The sequence below is a fragment of the Canis lupus genome, chromosome 18 (genome assembly GCF_048164855.1).
Source record: "Canis lupus baileyi chromosome 18, mCanLup2.hap1, whole genome shotgun sequence".
NCBI classification, from domain to species: Eukaryota; Metazoa; Chordata; class Mammalia; order Carnivora; family Canidae; genus Canis; species Canis lupus.
Genome location: NC_132855.1, coordinates 54991344 through 55014219, shown reverse-complemented (window position 1 = coordinate 55014219; position 22876 = coordinate 54991344). Strand labels below are relative to the sequence as shown.

The window sequence follows — 22876 nt, the reverse complement described above, 5'->3', positions numbered from 1 at the left end:
GGGGCTAGTGACTTCATGCCTTTATCTTCTGCATATCTTCATATACAAAACAGGAAATTAAATATTACTTCTTTATGTAAAAGCACGTCTCTTTCTGGTAGAAAGTTAATTTTGATGAAAAATCAACGACTCTGGAACATTTTACTCATGGTTCTGCCTCATTCTATGCAAATTAAAAAATTTCTTTTGGAAACAATCAGTTCTTTGACAGTCATTAATTCATTTCCCCAAATACAGCACCAGCTTTTTTTTTTTTTTAAGATATTGTTTATTTATTTGACATAGAGAGCACAAGCATCCTACATAATAAGAGGCAGGGAGGGAGGGCAGCCCAGGTGGCTCAGCGGTTTGGCGCCGCCTTCAGCCCGGGGCCTGATCCTGGAGACCTGGGATCGAGTCCCCACGTCAGGCTCCCTGCATGGATCCTGCTTCTCCCTCTGCTTCTCTCTCTCTCATATGAATAAATAAAATCTTAAGAAAAAAAGACGGAGGAAGAAGCAGACTCCTCGCTAAGCAGGGAGCCTGATGTGGGGCTTAATCCCAGGATCTAGAGATCCTGAGCTGAAGGCAGCCGTTAAATGACTAAGACAGCCAGGTACCCTTAGTACCAGCTGTTTAACTAAATTCTACTTTCCTCCTCTTCTCTCCCTCCAATATATCCTTTATTCAACAAAGATCTATAAGACACTCCTATTAGGCACTCTGAACTTAATATTCCTGCAAAGATAACAGAAGTATGGGGGTGGGGTGGGTTGGGGATGGGGGGCTGATCCCTACCTAATCTGCCTCAGTAGGGACTAGGGGCCTATACCGAGAGAGGTTGGGAAGGCTCTGGAGAAGGGAATGTGGAGAGCTGAGTTTCAAATGGTAAATGGGACTCCGCTGTAATCCAGGTAGGGGGAAGCTTGCTGGAGACTTGAAAGCCATGGCTTTGACTTGAAAGAGAGAAGAGTGAAGAGATTCGGTGACTCCGTGCATTGTTCCTGACTTTTAACTTTGTGACTAGCAGAATTTGAAGGATATGGGAGAAAAAAGGAGTCAAGGATTAGTTCAGTTTTTATCATTTCAGCAAGTGGTGATACCATTCATCGAGGTGGGAATGCAAGACACGTAGGGGTCCTGTTTATTTTGCTTGTTGATTTGGGGAAACAATTCACTTCGGAGGTTTTATCAGAGGAATGCAATTATTTGCACATACTTGATTGGACTTTAAAGATGATACCCTGACCCAGTGTCCAGCTTTGGCAGGACACACAGGGAGCATTTGAGAGGAAAGTGAAAATTGACATAGTCTTGGCCATCTGTTTGTGTGTGCAGTATCACTGGCTGTAGTCTTAGCTCATGTTTACAGGTGAAATCATTCTCGAGAACAAGGTCATTACAGAGTGCACAAATTCTTGCTTATGGTGATATTACTTCATTTAAGCATTCAGTTGTACCTTTGGGTTACTCTTTTCTATTTGACCTCTCTTCTCTGTATTTTTATCATTTATAAAGTACATTCTTTTTACTTATTTCATATAAAGACAATGAAAATGGGTACATTTTAGAAAAGATTGTTCAGTACTTTATTTTTTAAAATTCTTTTTTATTTTTATTTATGATAGTCACAGAGAGAGGGAGAGAGAGAGGCAGAGACACATGCAGAGGGAGAAGCAGGCTCCATGCAGGGAGCCCGACATGGGACTCGATCCCGGGTCTCCAGGATCACGCCGCGGGCTGCAGGCGGCGCTAAACCGCTATGCCACCGGGGCTGCCCTCGTTGAACTTTTAAAACCTTTTAAAGGAGGTACTTTAAATCATGTTAATTCACGATAAAGATTCAGAGTAAAGAGGTTTAAAGATGAACAGCTTTACATTTTTTTGATGTGTCATTAACACAAAATATAAATTCTTATTCATGTCCAGGTCCAGTGACTTTAGCATGTAAACAGGATGACAGTTTATTATTTTAGAAATTGCTTATTTCTGCCTTGCCCTTCTTTTGAAAGAAGTACTTATGGTAACAAGTAGATTCATGATTCACAAAATAATACCTTATTTTATACTTTTTGAGAAGATTCAAGAATAATATGGGAAATAACTCTTTTCTCATGAAAATTTTACCCATTACTTACTTTTCTGTTTTTTTGTTTTGTTTTGTTTTTTAAATGTCTAGGAGCATATATTAAGCCAAAGATACTATGTAAACAGTTGCTTTGAAACCACATCAAAACAGTCGTAGTTAAAATTAGGTTCTATAACTTTAGACTTATCTTTTAGTAATACGTGGTCAGATCCTGCTTCAGATGTATTATTCTTGTTTGAAATCCCTTGGGGAGGGAAGTTGCTAGACCTTCAGCTGTTCTCTTGTCTGTAAAATGAGGACAATGAAACACCTTATCCAGTGATACAAAAATAACTTACCGGCTTAAATGCCTGAGTACTCAGGCAGTTCCCTTTTGTAACCACAAGAGGGAGTTCCTGTGTTGTCGCTAACCTGAGCTGAGCTCTGAAATCCTTTTCTCAAATCTGGTTGAAAAGTTCGGAATGAGTGGATTGCTGGGAAAACGTGAAAGGAAAAGATTGTTTTGACAGTGCCATGGGAAGGAGATGCTCAAAACACGATGAAAAGGAAGGGATTGAATTTTAAGATAAGAGAGCTTTTGCTGACATACATCATTACAGATTTCCATTCCTAGTCAACAACCCTTCTTTGCCTATATCTGAGAATTTTGATTTATTTTTTTTGTTTTGTTTTCCTCCTTCATTGCAACTGTATCTATAAACCTTTTGTATCAGACAAAGAACCTGTAGTGGTCCCGAATAATTAATATTGGTTAAAGATAAATTTGATTGTTTGTTCTCCGTGCATTGAATATGTACAAAATTTGTTGACCTTCAGTGAGTAAACTAGAAAAATTTGAATTTTTTATCCTGCTTTTCTCTTTTCATACATTTTTTCCCCTTTGTTTATGCTTCTGAATTCTTTTATGTGATGTTTTGCTGTCATACATAGCTCAGAAGGTTGGGTGTGGACAAGGAAAAACATTGTTCTGTGGCTGAACCCTAGGGATATGGAAGTAATTACATTTTACAGTGAAATTTAAAAATTTGAAGCCAAGATCAAAGCCAAACCAGAAAGAGCGAAGTTGACAATTGTGGAATTGTTCCAGTAAATTCAGGGCAACATTCAGTTTTATCTCAGCTCTGTGAATATTTCATGTGAATGTTGTTTTTTTATTCAAATTATCCCTTTAAAATAAAAGTAACCCCTTTATTAGAAATCAGGAGCACATCATGTTTTATGTAACAGTAATTACGCTGTTAATGCTTTTTTGTATTGGAAAGTGTTCTGAATTTAGAAAAACAACAATCCTAGGCATCTCTTTACCCTGAACCCTACTTTTAGAAGATTTCTCTGGGGGTTGTTTCTAGTAATAAAACTTGTCCAAGTTTGGGGTCAGACTGTCCTGGTTCAAGTTATGGCACCACTGTGTTTGAAACTTTACAAAAGCAGAGTTACCCCTATAATTTCATTTTCACTTGCTTGAAACCTGGTAATTTCTTGAGCAGGACAAACAGCAGTGGAATTACCATAGAAGTTATGCACCATTTTATCTGTATAGCAGCCAATTTAATATGATGGTTGCTGGGACACTTTAAGGACTTGCAGCCTTGTAAATATTTTTGAGATTGCAACATTCAAAAAAAAGAAAATATAAAAGAAAAAAAGGACTCTGTAGCTCTGTTTTCTTTGCTCCTACTTCAAAATTTGTTCTTGTTTCAAAATGTAGGCACACCCATGGTAATCTGTTGTTCATATGAATGTTCTCCATCTTGTTTTGGTAGAAAGAAGGTAGAGAGTAGTTGATGATGGGGGGCAAGCTGTTCCTTTTCTTTTAAAGTTATTTTAAAAAACTACAGAGTATTTCAAGCATATAAAGAAAGCATAAAGTGTTACATGGTTATTAAAACATGATGTGCATTCTTTCCACGAGCCTGACCATCTCTCTGCCAGGTGTCATGTCCTGAATTTGGGGTTTATCTCCCATCCAAGTACTAACCAGGCCCGACCCTGCTTAGCTTCCGAGATCAGACGAGATCGGGCGCGTTCAGGGTGGTATGGCCGTAGACGAATTTGGGGTTTATCATTCTCATGCATGTTTTTACACTTTGCTAAATACACATGTATTCCTAAACATAAATAGAACTGTAGTATGTGTTTTTTGCCCGCTTAACCAATTCCTGAATATATAGTATATTATTGTTAACTGTAAGCACGGTGTTGGTACAGTGTGACTCTGGAAATTTTCATCTAGCACCACTGAAACTTTATAGTGAACCTCAGCTCCTCATCTCCCCTAACAACCATCATTCTCCTTGGAGCTTGTATGAGTCTACTTTGGATGCCTTGTATAAATGGAAATTGTGCAGTATTTGTCTCTTTGCGGCAGGCTGCTTTCACTTAGCATAATGTCCTCCGGGTCCTTCCAGTGTTGTCACACATGGCAGGTTTTCCTCCTTTTTAAAGGCTGATCAATATTCCATTTTATGCATGTATCACATTTCCTTTATTCATTTGTCTGTGTGATGGATTTTTAGATTGTTTCCACCTTTTTGCTACTGTGAATCATGCAGCAATAAACATGGAAATGCAAATCTCTTTGAAATCCTGGTATCACATATTTTAGGTAAATATCCAGAGGTGGAATTGCTGGATCATATGACAGTTCTATTTTTAATATTTAAGGAACCTACTTTTATCTCTATAGTAGTTGAACCATTTTAAATTCCCATCAACAGTGCACAAGGGTTCCTCTTTCTTTACATCATCGCCAACACTTGTTTTTGTTTTATTTTTTTTAAGATTTTGTTTTATTATTTTATTTTATTATTTTAAAGATTTTATTATATTTATTCATGAGAGACACATACACACAGAGAAAGAGAAGCAGAGACACAAGGCAGAGGGAGAAGCCAACTCCATGCAAGGAGCATGACCTGGGACTCAATCCCAGGTCTCCAGGATCACACCTTGGGTTGAGGGTGGCGCTAAACCGCTGAGCCACCCAGGCTGCCCTATTATTTTATTTTTTTAAAGTAATCCCTCCACCCAGCATGGAGCTTGAACCTGGAGCTTGAACACTCAGATAACAGTCACATACTGTACTGATTGAGCCACCCAGGAGCCCCTGTTGGTGGTGATAGTGGATTTTTTTAGCCATTTTAACAGGTGTGAGGTGATAACTCATTGTGGTTTAATTTGCATTTCCCTGATGACTAGTGATGTTGAGCATCTTTTTATAATATCTGTTGGCCATTTGTATATCTTCTTTAGAGAAATGTCTGTTCATGTCCTTTGTGCATTTTTAATAGTGTTTATCTGGGATCCCAGAGTGGCTCAGCGGTTTAGCGCCTGCCTTCAGCCCAGGGCGTGATCCTAGAGTCCTGGGATCGAGTTCCGCATCAGGCTCCCTGTGTGGAGCCTGCTTCTCCTTCTGCCTCTGCCTCTCTCTCTCTCTCGAATAAATAAACAGTATTTTTTTAAGATTTTATTTATCTATCTTCATCTATATTTTCTGTTGAGTTCTAGAGGTCCTTATATATTATGGATATTAATTCCTTACCAGATATGTGGTTTGCACATTCTCCCATTCTCTAGGTTTCCTATTCACTGTATGGATTGTGTCCTTTGCTGTGCAAAATCTTTTTAGTTTGATATAGTCCCACTTGTCTGTTTTTGCTTTTGTTGCAAGACCAAAGTCATGAAACTTTTCCTCTATTTTTTGGGTAGGGTTCTAGAACCATTTTTAATACAATTATATGTTTCTGCCAAATCCAGGAAGAAAAGGTTTATGCATATATAACTATAATTTTTCCAGTTAACATCTGCAAGCATACATAGTAGTGATCTCAGTTTATAGATTCATCAGGGTCAGAGCAATTGACCAATGTCTCTTTACTGCTAGGCTTCACCTGCAGTAAATGACAAGATGCATCAGTGTCCTTTTGTTTCTCTTCTTTCATTCTCCTTGTTCAGAGACTCTGCAGTTCCATTGCAGCTCTCATCTCTAGCCAAAGGTAATCTTTTTAGATAAGTATTCAGTTGCTCTGAATTTTGCTTAGAATTATAACCTATTTAATCACAGAAGAACCCTTGCAGATGTGAAGTGAAGTTCAGGGTTACATAAAATGACATCACAGTTTTAAAGTCTAGCACAGATTAAAAACCACAGGTGCAGCATTTATATAAGACACACTGATGGGATGGCTGGGTGGCTCAGCGGTTAAGCACCTGTTCAGCCCAGGGTGTGATCCTGAAGACCCGGGATCAAGTCCCACATCAGGCTCCCTGCATGGAGCCTGCTTCTCCCTCTGCCTATGTCTCTGCCTCTTTCTCTCTCATGTGTATCTCTCACATGTATTCATGTGTCTCTCATGAATAAATAAAATCTTAAAAAAAAAAAAAGACATACTGATTATCTCTTAAACTGCATACTGACTCCATTAGAACATTATTTTTTATTATTATTTTTTAAATTATTTATTTAAGATCCCAGGACCCCAGGATCAACTTGAGCTGAAGGCAGATACTCAACCACTGAGCCAACCAGGTGCCCTTAGAACATTAGTTTTTAAATAAAGTAGTGCATATAGGACAATCAGTCACTCAGTTCACACAGCCTTGAGTTTTTCAGTGCCAACCACCGTTGGTCATGAAATGTGAGTGAGCTTGAGGCAATGTCCATTCCTAAGATTAAGCCACAGATTGGCTAAAGCTTTGGAACACCTCTACTTAAGAAGGCCATGTCTCTTTCTCCTTTCCTCAGTTTAGTTTGGGGTTGTTTGGTTGTACATGGCTGAAATGCTTTGGATCACTTTGCAAACGAGGAAAGCCAGTGGCCTAAAATTATAGCAGGATCTTGAGTAGACTGGTTTGTTCATTTCAGGCTGCTGGTAGGTAGGCCCCTCTAAGGCCCTTCATTCTTTCTTCTCTGACTCCTGGAACATTAATAAGAAGGTGAATCTGAGCATCATCTTCTCTAACTCTTTGAACCAATGTCTGGCTAAAGCTGGAATGTCCAATACAGTATATTTAAAAATCATCCACAGCAAGAGGTTCTACTGGTCTTCACAAAACCTGGAATTCCCATGAGGATGCCTGATCTTTACAATTGAAGTTAAGCTTCCAGGAAGCAGTTTGGTCCTTCTAATCCAAGCAGTCAGGGATTGAGTTAAAACACAAGCTTGAGGCTCCACATCCCTGGGCAGAAAGAGAGCTAGGGGCTGGTTGAGATGGTGGTGACTGTGTTGGTCCTCGTGGGTGTGAGTGTGGTCCACGGTCCAGGAAGCTGGTAATGCCTGTGGGTCAAATCAGATCCATGGTCCATTCTCCCAAGTAGGAAGCTAAACAGCCGATTTCTTGATTGTAGCCTGAAGCCTGAGTATGGCTCACAGGGTAGGGCCTCTGTATGCAGGAAGAGGAGGTGGACAAGGGATCTGGAAGCCAGGAGACAGAATTTGGGATCCAGATAGACATAGGAGCACTGCTGCCGGAAATAGCTGGGACTGAGGTGCTAGGGGAGGGAGTGAATTGGTTCTACTCTGTGAACTCACTTCCTGAGCTGGAGATGTCTTCTTTTTGGCAGATCTGACTTTGTTTTGACCTCCATTCTGTTGTTGCTGCTGCTTGATGGTAGCACTTAGCTCTTTGATACTTAAACTATACCTGTGCCCTGGAGCTGAGCAAATTGAACTTCAACACTACTCCTTCCGCATGATGTCTGGCTTCCAGGTCTTAGCAAACAGGGCTTCAAACACATCGAGCTGAGCCTGGGTAAAAGTCGTCCTCTCCTGACACTATTTGGGGGGAGGAGGGTGGTGGCCAGGTAGCCCACTGATGAGGGGTATAGCAAGTCCGTGCCCCAAGTGGTCAGACCCAGCCCATTGACTTGTGTCAGTGGGTTGCTTGAGATGAACCTTTGCGCTAAGATTGTTGGGAGGTGCATGCATCGTTGGCCCAGATCAGGGGTCCCCAGCAGGAAGATCTCACTTCTCCCGGGGTGGGTTTGGAGTGCAGGAACCAGTGCAGGACAGATACGCAGAGGTGCTCTTTCCCTGGCATCCTCTTCCTAGTTTTCTTCTAGGAGTCCTCAGCTTCCAGCCTTAGGTTTGCCTCTAATCCATTTCGAGTTGACTTTTGTGTGTGATAGAAGATAAGACTACAGTTTCATTCTTTTGAATGAGGCTATCTAGTTTTCCCAAGGTTATTTATTGAACACGTCCTTCCCATTTTGTGTCCTTTCCCTCCTCGTGCCCTCACTGGAGATCAGTTGATTGTGAATCTGTGTGGGTGTATTTCTGGGCTCTCTCTCCTGTTCCGTTGTCCTACATGTGTGTCTTAATGCCAGGACCAGTTTGAGAAGAATTCGCTTGACTCCTTATTTAAATATTTGATAGAATTTACCAAGTGAAGCTAAGCTGTTGGTCCTGTGCTTTTCTTTGTTGGGAAGCTTTGGATTACTAATTCAGTCTTTTTAATAGTTACAGATCTGTTCACATTTTCTGTTTCTTTTAATTCAGGCCTGGTAGATTGTGCATTTCTAGGATTTTCCCCATTTCTTCTGGGTTGTCCAGTATGTTGATGTGTAGTTCACAGCAGTCTTTCATGATTTTTTGGTATTGTCTTTATATGTCCTTTATATGTCTCCTCAGTTTCATTTCTGATTTTATTTACTTGAATATTCTTTTTTTCTTAGTCTGAAGGCTTGTCAATTTTGTTACTCTTTTCAAAAAACCAACTCTTAGTTGTGTTTTTTTCCTATTTGTCTACTCTCTATTTTGTTTACTTCTGCTCTAATCCTTATTGTTTCCATCTTCCTGCTTGCTTGGGGCTTAGTTTGCTCTTTTTCCAGTTCCTTGAAGTATAAAGTTAGCTTATTTAGTTGGGATCTTACTTCTTTCTTAATGTGGGTGTTCATCACTATGAACTTCCCTCAGAGCATTGCTTCTGTTGCATCTCATAAGTTTTAAGATGTTGTGTTTTTATTTTTGTTTTTTCCCCCCAAGATATTTTCTAATTTCCCTTTTCATTTTGTCTATGACCAGTTGCTTGTTCAAGAGCACAGTATTTAATTTTCACATGTTCGTGGACTTTTCCCATTTCCTTCTGCTTTTGATTTCATTCCACTGTGGTCAGAAAATACACGTGGTATGATTTCTGTCTTCCTAAATTTGCATAGTACATGTTTTCAAACAAGATATAAATTGTATCTGTTGAAAGCAAGTAGAGTTCCAAGGAAAGTGGACTCTGCAGAAGGAGATGAACACACAGGCTGTTTAGTAAGGAAGTTTTAGGATTAACACTTATGAAAGCAGAACTGGGCAGAAAGAGAGACGAGGCGGCTGCGGTGCAGTCACAGGGAAGGCCTCAGTGGATCCCAAGGGGAGTGAGGAAGGAGGGATAGGCCTTCAGAATTATCCCAGGTTGGGGTGAGGGGCCATGCGTGGAGCAGGAGTTGGATGCAGGCTGCCCTTGGAGAAGGGGCACAACTTGGGTGAGGCGACCCTTTTCGCCTGAGAGCTGTCGGCTTTAGCACTCCTGGTAGCTGGGGGAGGAGACCCTGCAGCCGAGGCGTCGCAGCACAAAGATCACAGCGTTCACTGCAGCGCATATCGTATGTTACTGTACTTGCCTTTCTGGCCTAATGTTATGTTTTTGAGATTTATTTATATTAATATCTGTGGCTCTAGCCACTCATTTTTATTGCCTCGCTGTATTGTTTGTTTGTTTTTAAAGATTTTACTTATTTATTCATGAGAAACACAGAGAGAGAGAGAGAGAGGCAGAGACACGGGCAAAGGGAGAGACAGGCTCCTCGCAGGGAGCCCATTGCGGGACTTGATCCCAGGACTCCAGGATCACACCCTGAGCCGAAGTCAGACACTCAACTGCTGAGCCTCCCAGGCGTCCCTGTATTCAGTTTTATAAATCCCTCACATGGTCTTTAATTTTTTTAAAAAAAATTTAAAAAGGTTTTATTTATTTATTTGAGAGAGAGTACATGCAGAGTGAAGGAAGGAGGAGCGGAAGAGGGAGAAGCAGACTCTCTGAGGAGCAGGGAGCCCAGTGGGGCTTGATCCCAGGACCCTCAGAACATGACCTGAGCTGAAGGCAGACGCTTCATTGACTGAGCCACCCAGGAACCCCACCACAAATATTTTAGAGATGTATTTATTTGAGAACGAGTGTGTGAGCATAAGTGTGTGTGTGTGTGGCGGGGGGGGGGGGGTTTGCAGAGGGAGAAGGAGAGAATCTCAAGCAGACTCCCAGCTGAGCAAAGAGCCTGACTGGGGGCTCAATCTCATGACCCTGAGATCATGACTTAAGCTGAAACTCAGAGTCAGACACTCAACCGCTGAGCCACCGAGGCACTCCTACATTTCCCTATTGACAGATGTTGAAGTTTTGTAATTTTTCACTATTGAAAACATGTGGCTCTGAGCATTATTTCCTTAGTGCATGCACTTAGTTCATCTGGGTCAGTATAACCAGAAAATTCCTGGGTCTTAGGATATGGACAACTTCAAATTTAGTACCCACGGTGTAATGATATTGCTCTCTGCAGTGGTTGTACCTTGCTGTGTACCCCCAACACACTTGTCATCAGACTGATTCTGCCCGGTTCGTGGGTATGAATTGGTATCTCTTTGAGGTTTTAATTAGAATTTTGTTGAATTCCAGTGAGATTGAGAGTTGATGTGTTTGCTGGCTCCTCGGGTTTCTATTGTGAAGTGTGTATTCCAGTTATGTGCCCATTATCCTTTGGTTTCTTTCTTTCTTTAAACATTTTTTATTTGTTTGAGAGAGAGAACACAGGGAGAGGGAAAGGGAGAAGCAGACTCCCCACTGAACGGAAAGCCTGATGCAGGGCTTGATCCCAGGACCCCAAGATCATGACCTGAGCTGATGGCAGATGCTTTAACCGACTGAGCCACCCAGGTGCCCCTCCTTTGATTAATTTACGTTAATTCTTAGGCAGTTTTTATATATTTTTCTTACCTATTCCTTGTTGTCCATATATGTGTACAAATAGCTTCTCCTGGTTTAGGGCTTGATTGTTCACTTTTAAATAATACCTTTTGCTGAATAGGAGCTTCTTCTTTTAATGCAGTCAGATTTCATCAGTCCTTTTTCTTTGGTGTGGTTTCCTTTTTCCTTTTTTTAAAAAAATATTTTATTTATTTATTCATGAGAGACACAGAGAGAGAGAGGCAGAGACACAGGCAGAGGGAGAAGCAGGCTCCATGCAGGGAGCCCAACATGGGACTGGATCCCAGCACTCCGGGATCACAACCTGGGCTGAAGGCGATGCTAAACAGCTGAGCCACAAGGGCTGCCCGGCCTTGTTTCTTTGTGTCTTATTGTGCAAATTCTTCAGGGTAGGTCATATATTCTGCGTTTTCTATGGAGAGTTTTAAAGTTTTGCTTTGCACAGTCTCCCCTGTAATCTATCTCAAAGGGAGTTGTGTGTATATTGTGAGAGGTAGAAACTTCATTCTACTGTCTTCCAGAAAGCCAGTTTTCTTGCAGCCCTTACTGTGAGGGGTGCATCTTAGCCTCATGGCCCTTCTGTCATATTTCCATCTGTGGAGATCTTCTGGGAGCTATTTTGTTGCACTGGTCTACCTCTTTTCCTGCTCCAATTTCACACTTTATTTTCTTTATTTCTTTGTGGTGTCTTGTGTGGTGGAACAAATCCTCCCTTCTTGCTCTACTTAAAAATTGTCCCTTCTTATTGTCTTTTGCTCTCCCATATGCATTTTAGAGTCATGTTCCATGAAAAACCTTCCTTTGATTGAGTTCATGCATTAAATTTATACATTAATTTGAGGAGAATTGATATCTTTATTGAACACTAGATGTTTTTCTGTTGATGTCTTATTTAATACCTGTATGTAGATCTTCTTACTGTACACAAAACGTTTATAACTTTACCTTTCTACTAAACACTGACACTTTCATGTTAATAAGTATCTTTACTAACAATTTAATGACAACATAACAATCCATTACGTGGCTCGACAGTCACTTATTTAACTCACTTACTTAACGGTGCTCCTATTGACATTTAGATAAACATACTTCACAGTGATTATTCTGGAACTCCCATCTTTCCTATCACAAAATTATATATGCAGCTATGTTTTATTCTCATAATGCTAGGATATTCTGTATGATTAAATATCTGAGATGTTGATATGTTCAGATGTAAGATATAAGAAATATAGATCTAACTTATTTTCTTCCCATGTGGTTAACCAGTTTTTGCGTACTTTGTCCTTTTGGTTTGACTGACCTTGCCTGTTTTATTCACCATCCAGCAGCCAGCAACAGTGCACTCAATAAATGTTTGAATATGTGGACCAATTTTTAATATTTGTTTTAGTTTTAGAAGTGTTACTCCTTTCCATTGATCTATTGATTCTAAGCCTATACCACAGTTTGAATTATCAGACCTGGTAGTACAGGACCCCCTTCATCATCATCATCATCATCATCATCATCATCATTATTACTATTTTTCAGATTTTTCTGGGCGATTTCTGGATCCTTTTCCTTTCACATGAACTCTAAGACTTTTTAAAGATATTATTTATTTTAGAGAGAGAGTGTGTGTGCAGAGGGAGAGGGAGAATCTCAAGCAGACTCCCCGCTGAGCGGGACTCCAGACTTGAGGCTCGATGCCACAACCCTGAGATCATAACCTGAGCAGATGTCAAGAGTTGGACAGTTAACTCACTGAACCACCCAGGCACCCCTGTGTAAGCTTTAAAAGTTCGTCATTCTTCCTTTAAAACTGTTATGATTTTGATTGGCAGCATATTAGTTTTTTGAAAATTTAAAGGCATTTACATTTAAATTTTCTGGCCTAATAAGTACTGCATATTCATCTAGTTTGCAAATTCTGGAACTTTTTGGTTAGAGAAGATAAATCCCCAGATTTCTTTTTCGATTAAAATTCAAGGCAATTAAAGAAATTCATTGCAGCAAACAGAATCATGCCACATGTTTATTCTGTAAAGACAAAATGTTTTTCTATATTGAGCAGCACTTCAAAGGGTTTGCCTCCTCCTCACAAAACATGGCTCGCATGGTACCACATGTTCCCTGTCCAGACAGATTCTTGAAAATAGATGATAATTTATGTGCTATTTGGTCAAATAAGTGTTTTTTTTTTTTTTTTTTTTTTTTTAAACATAGCCTACTTTCTTCCACAAATCTTTAAAGGAATTCAGGGCCCTTACTTCTCTGATATACCTTTTTAATGGTAAGGAAATAGGATTCAAAGCTTGTCCGGCATGAGGGAAGTCTGCATAACTCTTTTTCACACCTGCTTGGATTCTGGCAGTGGTATTTGCTAAGTGAAAGATGAAGGCTGGTTTGTCATATATTTTCACAGAGCACTGATGGCTCCAGGCCAACTTGTTTAGCCTTTGTCTTTTTTCTTGCATAAAACTGCCTATTTTTCACTTCAAATGGGGGTGTTAGGCACTCCAGAGATGTTTGTTCTTGTCGTGTGCACACCATCTGTGATCTCCTGGCATCTTAGACAGGTTCCCAAATTGGCCGAAGTGTTCGTCAGTGTGCAAAACGGTCGGGATCCTGGCCTGTGTCGGCTGTTGTAACCGGCGCTGCAGCACTCACCTGAAGTCTCCTACATAGGGGCTGTGGGACCCATTTTTGAAGAGTTTAAATAAATTCTTTAGAATGATTTTAGATGTGCGGAAATGTTACAAATATAGTACAGAGAGTTCCCATGTGTCCTTCACCCAGTTACCCCCGTTGCTGACTCTTACATTATCATGCTGCATTTGGCACAATTAAAGAACAAATATTGGTACATTACTATTAACTAAAACCCACACTTTATTCAGATTTCACTAGTTCTTCCCTAATGTCTTTTTCCTGTTCTAGGACCCACCCAGGATATCAAGTTACATTTTTGTCATCCTGTCTCCTTAATTTCTTCTGGCAGTTTCTTAGACTTTGCTTGTTTCTGATGACATTGTCATTTTGGGGAATACTGGCCAGATGTTTTGTAGAATGTCCCTCGGTTTGGGTTTTTCTGTTTTCCCTGATTACACCGGGGTTTATGGGTTTTCGAGAGGAAAGCCACAAAAGTGAGGTGATATTCCTACCACACTGTATGAAGGGAACATGCCATCATCATGACTTACCCCATGATGTTAACCTTGATCACCTGGCTAGGGGTAGTGTTGGCAGGCTTCTCCCTGTAAATTTATTCCCCACTGTCTTCCACACTGCTTTTCAGAAGCAAATCACTAAGCACAGTGTAGATTCAATTTAAGAATTTTGTTAATTGTGTCCTCTATGTGTGTCCTGTTATGTTTAACCCATGCCTGTTATTTTTTTATATTCCAAATACGTAGATTTTGTGTTTCAAGCTCTAAGAATAAAAAAAGTTGTCTAGGCTTAAGAAAGATTTGAAGTAGTTCGTAGCCATGTTGAATCTTTATTCCATTCCTCTAATGTTTGTTTTTTTTTTGTTTTATTTAAAAATTTTTATACCCTGGAGGCACCTGGGTGGCTCTGTCGGTAGAGCACGAAATTCTTGATCTCTGGTATTGAGTTCAAGCCCCACATTGGGTGTAGAGCTTACTTTTAAAAAATTACAAAAATCTTTATGCCCTGTACACTACATTCTTGTACCATACAGGCTGCTTTGTTCTGCTCAGATGGCTGTACAGCTTGTACTTTGTATTTCTAGCCCAAGGGAGCTTCAGTTCTCTTGTTGTTGGGGAAAAAAGTTCAGCATAAGAACATGTTTATCCATATTGAAGCTTATCTAGTAAACATCACAATATATTCTGCGTAATATGATGGAAATCTTTTTTGTATATAAAATTATGTTAAAGATTTATGAGTTCTCATGCTCTTGGACACCTGTCCTGATATCATAATAGGCGAGCCTGCCACACACCTGTCACCTGGAAAGCAGCTGAACTTTAGGAGTTCAGATTACAGATCGCTTGTTGTCATGTTGTTTGTGGGGTGAATTTCTCAATGACTTTGATTTTTTTTTTGTCTGATTACTCATGCACTCAAGTGACTTTATTTACATTTCTACCTCCAGTCAGTTTCTAAGTAAAAATTTAAAAAGGGGGAAAGAATTTTAAAAGAATAATGTATCTTTGTTTTAGCATCTAATTGGAATGTTCTTGAAATAATATGTAAATTAGGTTTTTGTTCATTAAATCAACAGTTTATGTGTTCTTAGGGAGCTTAACTGTTTCAAAAAATCTCGTGAGAAATTGATGATGTCCCCAAATATCAATTCTGCAAATCCACATCTGCAGACACTTAATTTCATAGAGAGATGTGAGTGTTTCATAGAGCAGGACTGGTTAGAGCGTATTTTCAGAACATGAAAAACTTCACATTCCTTCTTACCATGAGCGTATTTAAGAAATCGTTTTGAGTATGTTAGAATATTTTGTCTTGTAGCCAGTCTTGGAGTTCAGTCCGAGGGGGAGAAGTTAAAAAAAATACATTTTAAAAATAAGTTTTTGCTCACTTCATGACCACTTGGTGTGACAGCTCAGAATCAGAGTACCGCTTTGAATCAACCACACGGGAAATCCTTTCCCTGGCCCCTTAAGGCTACTTTCAGTCCGTCAAAAGGTTCTTAAATTCCTGTGGGGGATTCCCACCTGTTCTATTCTAAGTCTCTTTTAAGGTGCTTATACATATGTAGAATGTAGAATAGTATTGCATACATTTCTGTCTCAGTTGTAAGAGAGCTGTTCAGTGTACCGTTCCTTTGTTTTAAGATTAGTCATTCTTTTTTCTAAGTATAGGTGTGCAAGAGTGAGAAAGGCTGAGCAGTTTCAAGTGGAGTACAAAGAATTAATTTGTCCTCAGGTCAGTTAAAGAGCTATTGTTAAGTAGACAATCTTTGGGTAGCTGCTGGCTCTTTTATAGTCAGTAAGGAGAGCTGTGCAGAGCTTTGCATCCGGGAGCTCCCTTCCCTCCCTTGGCCCATACTCACACCCACTGTGGTCTTGCTGCTGAGCTGCGGGCCCTCCCCTCCTGGGGGCTCAGAGTCAGGCATATTTCTGCTGCTCATATCTGGCAGGTACGCTTCCTGAGGTTGCTTTTCAAATCATTGTCCTAAGGCCTTAAAGTGATCTTTAAAAAGAAGATAAATATTGAGCCATTTTGGATGGGAGGATATACTGGCTGAAGCGTCATGCGCTGTCCTGTGTAACTGGTACACTGCAAGGAAGTCCATCAGGAAAGTTCTGTGTGGACCCACTGTGCTGTGCCCTGGACACTTGCCTGAGCCTGTGTGAAGGGATGCCATGGCTTCTATATGGACACTCATGTCTGTTGAGTCTCCTTGCCCCCCAGGAACATGTGAACCACCCGTCAGCAGTAGATGGGAGCCTACCATCAACCCTACGGCTCTACAGGCACGCTTGGAAGGTCTTAGAACCAAGTGCACATTTTCTAGCGTGAGAGGAAGACACATCTGTGCACAGAAGGCAGCCCCTGGGCCTGGTCTGCTATGTCCTGCAGCACCTACCCAGACCTCAGTGGGTTTGTTCCAGACCTCAGAAAGAGGAGGGCAAGTGCATGGGGAACAGAAGCTACCTTTTTCTCCAGGCATTGAAAAGTCCTCTCGCCCCTATTGGAAAGCCAACAAACAGTTGGCTTTCCAATAAAAACAACAAAAAAAACCCCAAAAAAAAAACAAAAAAAAAAAAACAAAAAATTCCTCCTGAATTACCCTGGTTCATCTCCAGACCTTTAAACTAAAGTTTTTTTTAAAGATTTAAAGAGAGAGAGAGAGAGAGAGAGAGCGCCAGAGCCAGAGCCAGAGGGAGAAGCAGGCTCCATGCAGGGAGCCTGACGTAGGACTCGATCCCAGATGGGATCATGCCCTGGACTGAAGGCGGCCCTAAACTGCTGAGCCACCCAGGCTGCCTCAAAAACTAAATTTTTTTTGTTCTGGTGCCAAGAAGATTCAGATCTGTCAGGATGCTTTAAACTTGTTAATTCATCTCTAATTTTCCCCTTTTAAATTGTGCTCTCCTCTAAGGTCCTCTTTTTTTTTTTCTCTCATTGTTAAAGTAGAGGAAATTGTACATTTCCCTCAGCCCTCGTTGGGCCGTCTGTGCTTCTTGGTGGATTTGAGTGGATCAGGAAGTGACACTCTGCGTCGGAGCTGCAGGGGGGTGCTGTGTGGGCCGTCTTATGGATCCCAGCTCCACCTTGGTGGGAGACAGGCTGTCTTCAGAGCCAGAGTACATTTGGGCATGGTTTCCTAGCTGTGCCTGGATTCCCTCTTGCACTACATGGTTTTCCAACTTTATCTCCTTAACACAGAGATGCAGAGACATCACTCTTAATGTTGCATTATCCATCAGATTTTGACTTGATCCAAATCAGAGCGTCTACAAGCAGGTTGCATAGGGGGATGGAACACGTGTGCCCAGAAGGTTGACTCCTGTCCTGTGGGCTATTGTTAGCATTCATTCATTCAACAGACATTTATTTATTAACGTGCTCATTTTGAGCCAGGCTCTGTGATGAGGTAAAGGTCTGGAAATAAAAAGACTCAATGCTGTCTTCAGTAAGCTTCCAGTCTAGTGAAGGAGGGCAGGGTAGTGGCAGCTCTGATGTGGAAGCACCAGGGAGGGCCTGCAGTCCAGATACTCAAGGCAGCCTTCTAGAGAAACTGACATAAGACCCAGGTCTGGGAGGATAGATACAAGGAAACAGAGAACATGGGGATTGTGATAAGCAGAGGGGAGACAGAAAGCCAGGGGAAATGTCAGGCTCTGTGGGTTGCTCTCAGGGGAGGTTGCTCTGGATTCAAAGGTTAAAGACTAAGGAACGTGCTGGAAACTGCAGGGCATTAGGACCTGTTCGAGGTTAGGGTTTATTGAAGAGAATATCTCAGACAGTTTCGTTATGAACACATGCCAACATTTTATTGTAGCCTTGCAGTGCAAGGGAAGTCTTGCAGTACCAAGATTCACTCTTGGTAGGGAAGAAAGAACGAATCCTCATTGAAAAGAATGGTTAAAAATCTCTAGACTCTAAGTAGTCTAGTTGATAATTGATAGTCATCTGGGTGAATAGTAATGAGTTCTGCAGAACAAGCCTTAATCTTTTTAAAGTTCATTTTAAAATTGCATCAGAGGGCAGCCCGGGTGGCTCAGCGGTTTAGTGCCGCCTTCAGTCCAGGGCCTGATCCTGGAGACCTGGGATGGAGTCCCACGTCGGGCTCCCTGCATGGGGCCTGCTTTTCCCTCTGCCTGTGTCTCTGCCTCTCTCTCTTTCTCATGAATAAATAGATAAAATATTTTAAAAAGTATATATATATAAAATTGCATCAGAAAGAAAAAGAATTGTATCTGGAATGCGGTTGGTTTCTCCTTGCTAGGATGTTGTGAATAAATAGTAGGCAACCTGGTTTCGGTTGCAACCTGGTTTGGGGCAGTTTTTCTTAAGAGGTTCAAGGTCACAGTAGAGTGCAGTCCACTTTTAAGGGTTCTGCTGATGAAGAGCTTGGTAACCTAAGTTGAGGGGAGTTTGGATTTTTATCCTGAGGGGAGTAAGGGACCATTGCCACTGAGTGAAGTCTAAACCCCAGCCATCAGGGTGGGCATGGTTGAGCCGTGGTGTGAGGCTGCTGTGTTAGCAGAATAGTCTCATTTTCTAGGGAAACACTGTTGAGGGCTTCCACTCTAGGTGTGTCTCTTCCTACCCCGCAGCCCGGAAAAGCTGAGACAGCTTTGTAGCTGGGGAGTAGAGGTGGAAGTTTTGCCGTTGCTTTTCCTCCAGCAGAGTTAGTTTTAACTTACTCAGTTTTACACGATGATTGTTCTGACCACAGTGAAAGAAAATACGATAATGTTAAGAGGATTCTGAGAAGGTGTTGTAAGAAGCAGGCAGGCTGGGATAAGGGCTCAGAGAAAGGAGTCCAAGGCCCTTCTGATGGAATTGCCCTGTGTCCAGCCCCAGCCCCATCTCCCTGCTCTTCTCCGTTGCTGGGCCTGATCCCATCTCTGTCCTGAGGCACCAGAGGCGGCCTCGGAACCATGCTGTCTTCTGGCCTTGGCCTCGAGGCTGTTATCGATATTCCTGCTCTAGTTTGCTCTCATTACATAAGATTATGTCCTTCCATGGGAGTCTGCAGGCAGAGCCTCCTTCTGTGCATCTACTGGGGTTAAAGTAGAAACTTCAGAGGTGCCCCCGCCCCAGGCTGCGTATCTGCTGGCATGGGGGGCGGAGGGGGGAATCTGTGTTGTTAATGAAGTCGTGGTGTCATTGTGGGCAGAGGTGTAGACAGGCTGCAAGAAATATCAGGGAACCTGACCTGGGGTAGGTCTGCGGTGTTTTGGAGGGGGAGGGGAGGGCAGTCGCACCCCACTGACTACTCGCCTTTGTCATGTCCATGGCCTCAACTGTTCCTGCGTCTTCTCTGTTTTCTTTTGTTGTAACATTTCATCGTTCTCATGTCAACACATTGCCATGAAAATAATGCTCTGCAATTAACCAATTGGGATTGAATGGGCATATTCGAATCTACAGTTTCTTCTAAACTTGATGTGACCAGCAACCTGTTTTTAGCTTTTATTCCTGTTAGAAATCCATATTCAAAATATATAATTATTCTCCTTTTTTTTTTTTTTTAATGTTATCCAGATTGCAAAAATACCTGCCTCCAAGAACTCCGGAAGACTTACTTTGTGGGCGCAAAGGTAGTGAGTCATGCCTGCAGGCTTGGAAAAGAGTTTATTAGAACCTCTTTGAGAGGCTTCCCAGGCAACCATTTATACACTCATGAAAGGATGCAGAACGAAGAGATTCACACTTGGAAATTTTAATCTTCAGTTGCATTCCCTGTCAGATCAAGACCTCCGTTTGTGTTTTGTTTGTTAAAAAGAAGTAAGTGAAAAAAGCTTAACAATTAAAGAAAAACTCCCTAAGACGTGTGTGTGTGTGTGTGTGTGTGTGTTGAATTGTGTTGTGCTTCATACTTACCTTTTGAACAGTGCTCCAATGGTGGGAATGCTTGTGTGTGTGTGAATGCTGGCTTACTTGGGAAAGTAAGAGAGGAGTTACTGCTCAAACTGACTTTGGGTAGCCGGGAAGTTATTTGAAAAAAAACAGGTGATCTTTTCACGTGCCTGTTTCGGAGTTTGCAGTCATCAAGAGAACTTCCAGCATGTGGAGAAGAGAAGTTGATTCATCATTTGCTGCTGCTTTGAGTATTCATGCTTGAATTTGTGTTTATCCGTCCGTCTGCCTTAGATTCTGCTGGCGCATTCTGCTCTGCAGCGTGAGGGCAAATGTGGAGGGGCCATCCAAGAACAGGAATGGGGGACTCTTCCAGCAAGCAGACACAGGCTCCACTTGCTAAAGATTTCCCTCTAACTCCTCACTTTCATCCTCCCTACAGAGGTTTCTTCTTGGATGACCATGAGAATAAGATAAACATTTCTCTTCCACTGTGAAACACAAACGCTCCCAGACCTTATTTAATGTGGGCTTTCATTAAATTCTTTGTTCATGAATACGGTGGTGTTTTTCATGCACTAGTGGAAGAGGAAAATCCTGCTAGTTCTGTGACAGACTCGTTTTCAGCAGTGTTAGAAATCATCTGAAAAGAACCAGAATATTAAAATATCAGCAGTGCTAATTTTAAATTGGGTTATGTTGTGATCCCAGATCAGGTGTTCTATAGAAATGTTACAAACGAGATGGAAGTACAGAGAATGACTGTCTTCTGCCCTAGACTGAGAGAAACCACTTCTCTACTATGAGCACCTGTGGGCTTTATGAACATTTTGAGCCTTTAGTCATAATAACTTGAATGCCTCAAGGAAAGAAATGCCTTTTCTTTTGGATGCCTCAATTGATTCCCTTCTATCAGAACAGCTCTGAGACTCTCCTATTGCAGACATGTGACAGAGGACATAGGGGAATGCTGTTGTTACAGTTTATTTTTCCCTTCCCTGGTTTCTAGATCTGTGGAAGAAATTAGGATTGCACATCCTGGTCTGGAGCCAAGGCCTTGGGCTTTTTTCCCCCTCCTACCACAAAAGTGAAAATTTTCTGATTCTTAGAGTCAAAATGTATGTAAGTGTACTTAATTCTTAAGTCCACTGACTTCTTAGTGGTATTGATAATGGAGCTCTGTTCTTAATTTTAACTTGTTTCATTTAATTACCAATTTGAAATGTCGGGCTGTAGTTTAGGAGCTGCCTTAAATTAATTTTAAACAAGGCAGGTTACAAATAAGGTAATCCCTCATTTATTTCTAAATATCCACATTTTCACATTTTTTGTGATATAAAAATTGACATATTGGTTGATCCCTGCATTCATCCACTGAATATCTCTGATTTGCCAGTCACTGTACCAGGCACTGGGAATAGCGATTAAGACTTAGTCTCTATTTAAAGGTACTGAAAAGTCCACAAAGAGAGAGACATGCAAATAAAAATCCTTATAAGAATTGCAAACACTTCTGTGGCAGTTATCATATTGCAGGCACCCTCGTAAGTGCTTTCTAGGCATTTAACTCCTGCATTGATACAAAAGCCCCCTGAAGTTCTTTCTCTTATGCATACATAAGTTCAGAGGTTAGGTACTTGTACTTGTACTTGGTCATAAAGCTTATTTAACAATCAGATGTATTAAATGCACTAACAGACCTGCTCAGGGAGTCCCCTCGCAGAACAGGGTAGCATCTGGTTGGAAAGATGGGGACTAGACATGTGGGTATCCATGAAAATTTCCTGAAGCAAACAATTCCTGTACAGATCTATTCAGAAGAATGGAAGAACCCTGAAATACTTCTCCAGTAACATGAAATACTGCATCATAAATGTGTCCATTGGTTGAATCAGTGACAGAGTATTACAGAGTATTGATGACAGGGAGAGAGTAAAAACTACACCAGATCCCTGTGACCTTAAGTATAAATGACAAGGAAATAGATTTCCAATGTTGAGGCAGGCCCTCCAGTTAGTGTAAGATATGATAAAAACTTGGCATTTTTAAAAAATCTAATGAGGGATGCCTGGGTGCTTAGTGGTTGAGTGCCTGCCTTCGGCTCAGGGTGTGATGCTGGGATTCGGGGACTAAGTCCCACGTCGGGCTCCCCACAGGGAACCTGCTTCTCCCTCTGTGTCTCTGCCTCTCTAGCTCTGTATCTTACGAATAAATAAAATCTTTTTTAAAAATCTAATGAAAGTATTAATTTACTTATACTGCTAACGTGAGTAAATGTGTGACCCCTTTGAACATTCTCAGATAAATTTCCCAATCACTGAACATTTTTTTTTAAAAGATTTTACTCATTTATTTGAGAGAGAGCACGAGAGAGAGCCTGAGCCAGAGGGGAGAGGCAGAAGGAGAGGGAGAGGCAGACTCCCCATTGTGCAGGGAGCCTGACACAGGGGCTCCATCCCAGGACCCTGGGATCATACCTTGAGCCAAAGGCAGACGCTTAACCAACTGAGCCACCCAGGCATCCCCACTGAAGATTTTCTCTTAGGAAAAGCTCTAGTAACCCGTAGAAATAATGGACTAGTATTTATTTTGAATAAATGCAGGGGAAAGATAGATTTCTTTCAGAATAAAAACTGGCGGGAACTACCCAACTAGGTAGATTAGTTTTATCATTGCAGAGTGACAAAACTGCTCAGAAGGTGGGGGTTGGTGGCCCCTGTGCTTGGTGTGGTGGGACTAGATTTTTGCTTTTCTACCTTCTGGTAACAACTCCTGATTTTTACAAGCATCAAGCCATATGGGTAACCATCTTTTGTCCCCCTTGTAACCATGACTTGC

General features: G+C 41.3%; 1 protein-coding gene, 1 long non-coding RNA gene and 1 pseudogene across 2 annotated transcripts in view; 2 read left to right on the top strand and 1 right to left on the bottom strand.

Moving 5' to 3' along the window:
- LOC140609282 (uncharacterized) overlaps positions 1–22279 on the top strand; it is a 59517-nt gene extending 37238 nt beyond the window's left edge. Inside the window, exon 3 of the long non-coding RNA XR_012011175.1 lies at positions 19724–22279. This is a non-coding gene — a long non-coding RNA (uncharacterized lncRNA). The remainder of the gene's footprint in view (positions 1–19723) is intronic.
- Positions 1–22876, top strand: part of LOC140609380 (uncharacterized) — a 223440-nt gene that overhangs the window by 59194 nt on the left and 141370 nt on the right. The gene's annotated exons all lie outside the window — the stretch shown is intronic.
- Positions 7115–7991, bottom strand: LOC140608532 (homeobox protein OTX2 pseudogene; annotated as a pseudogene).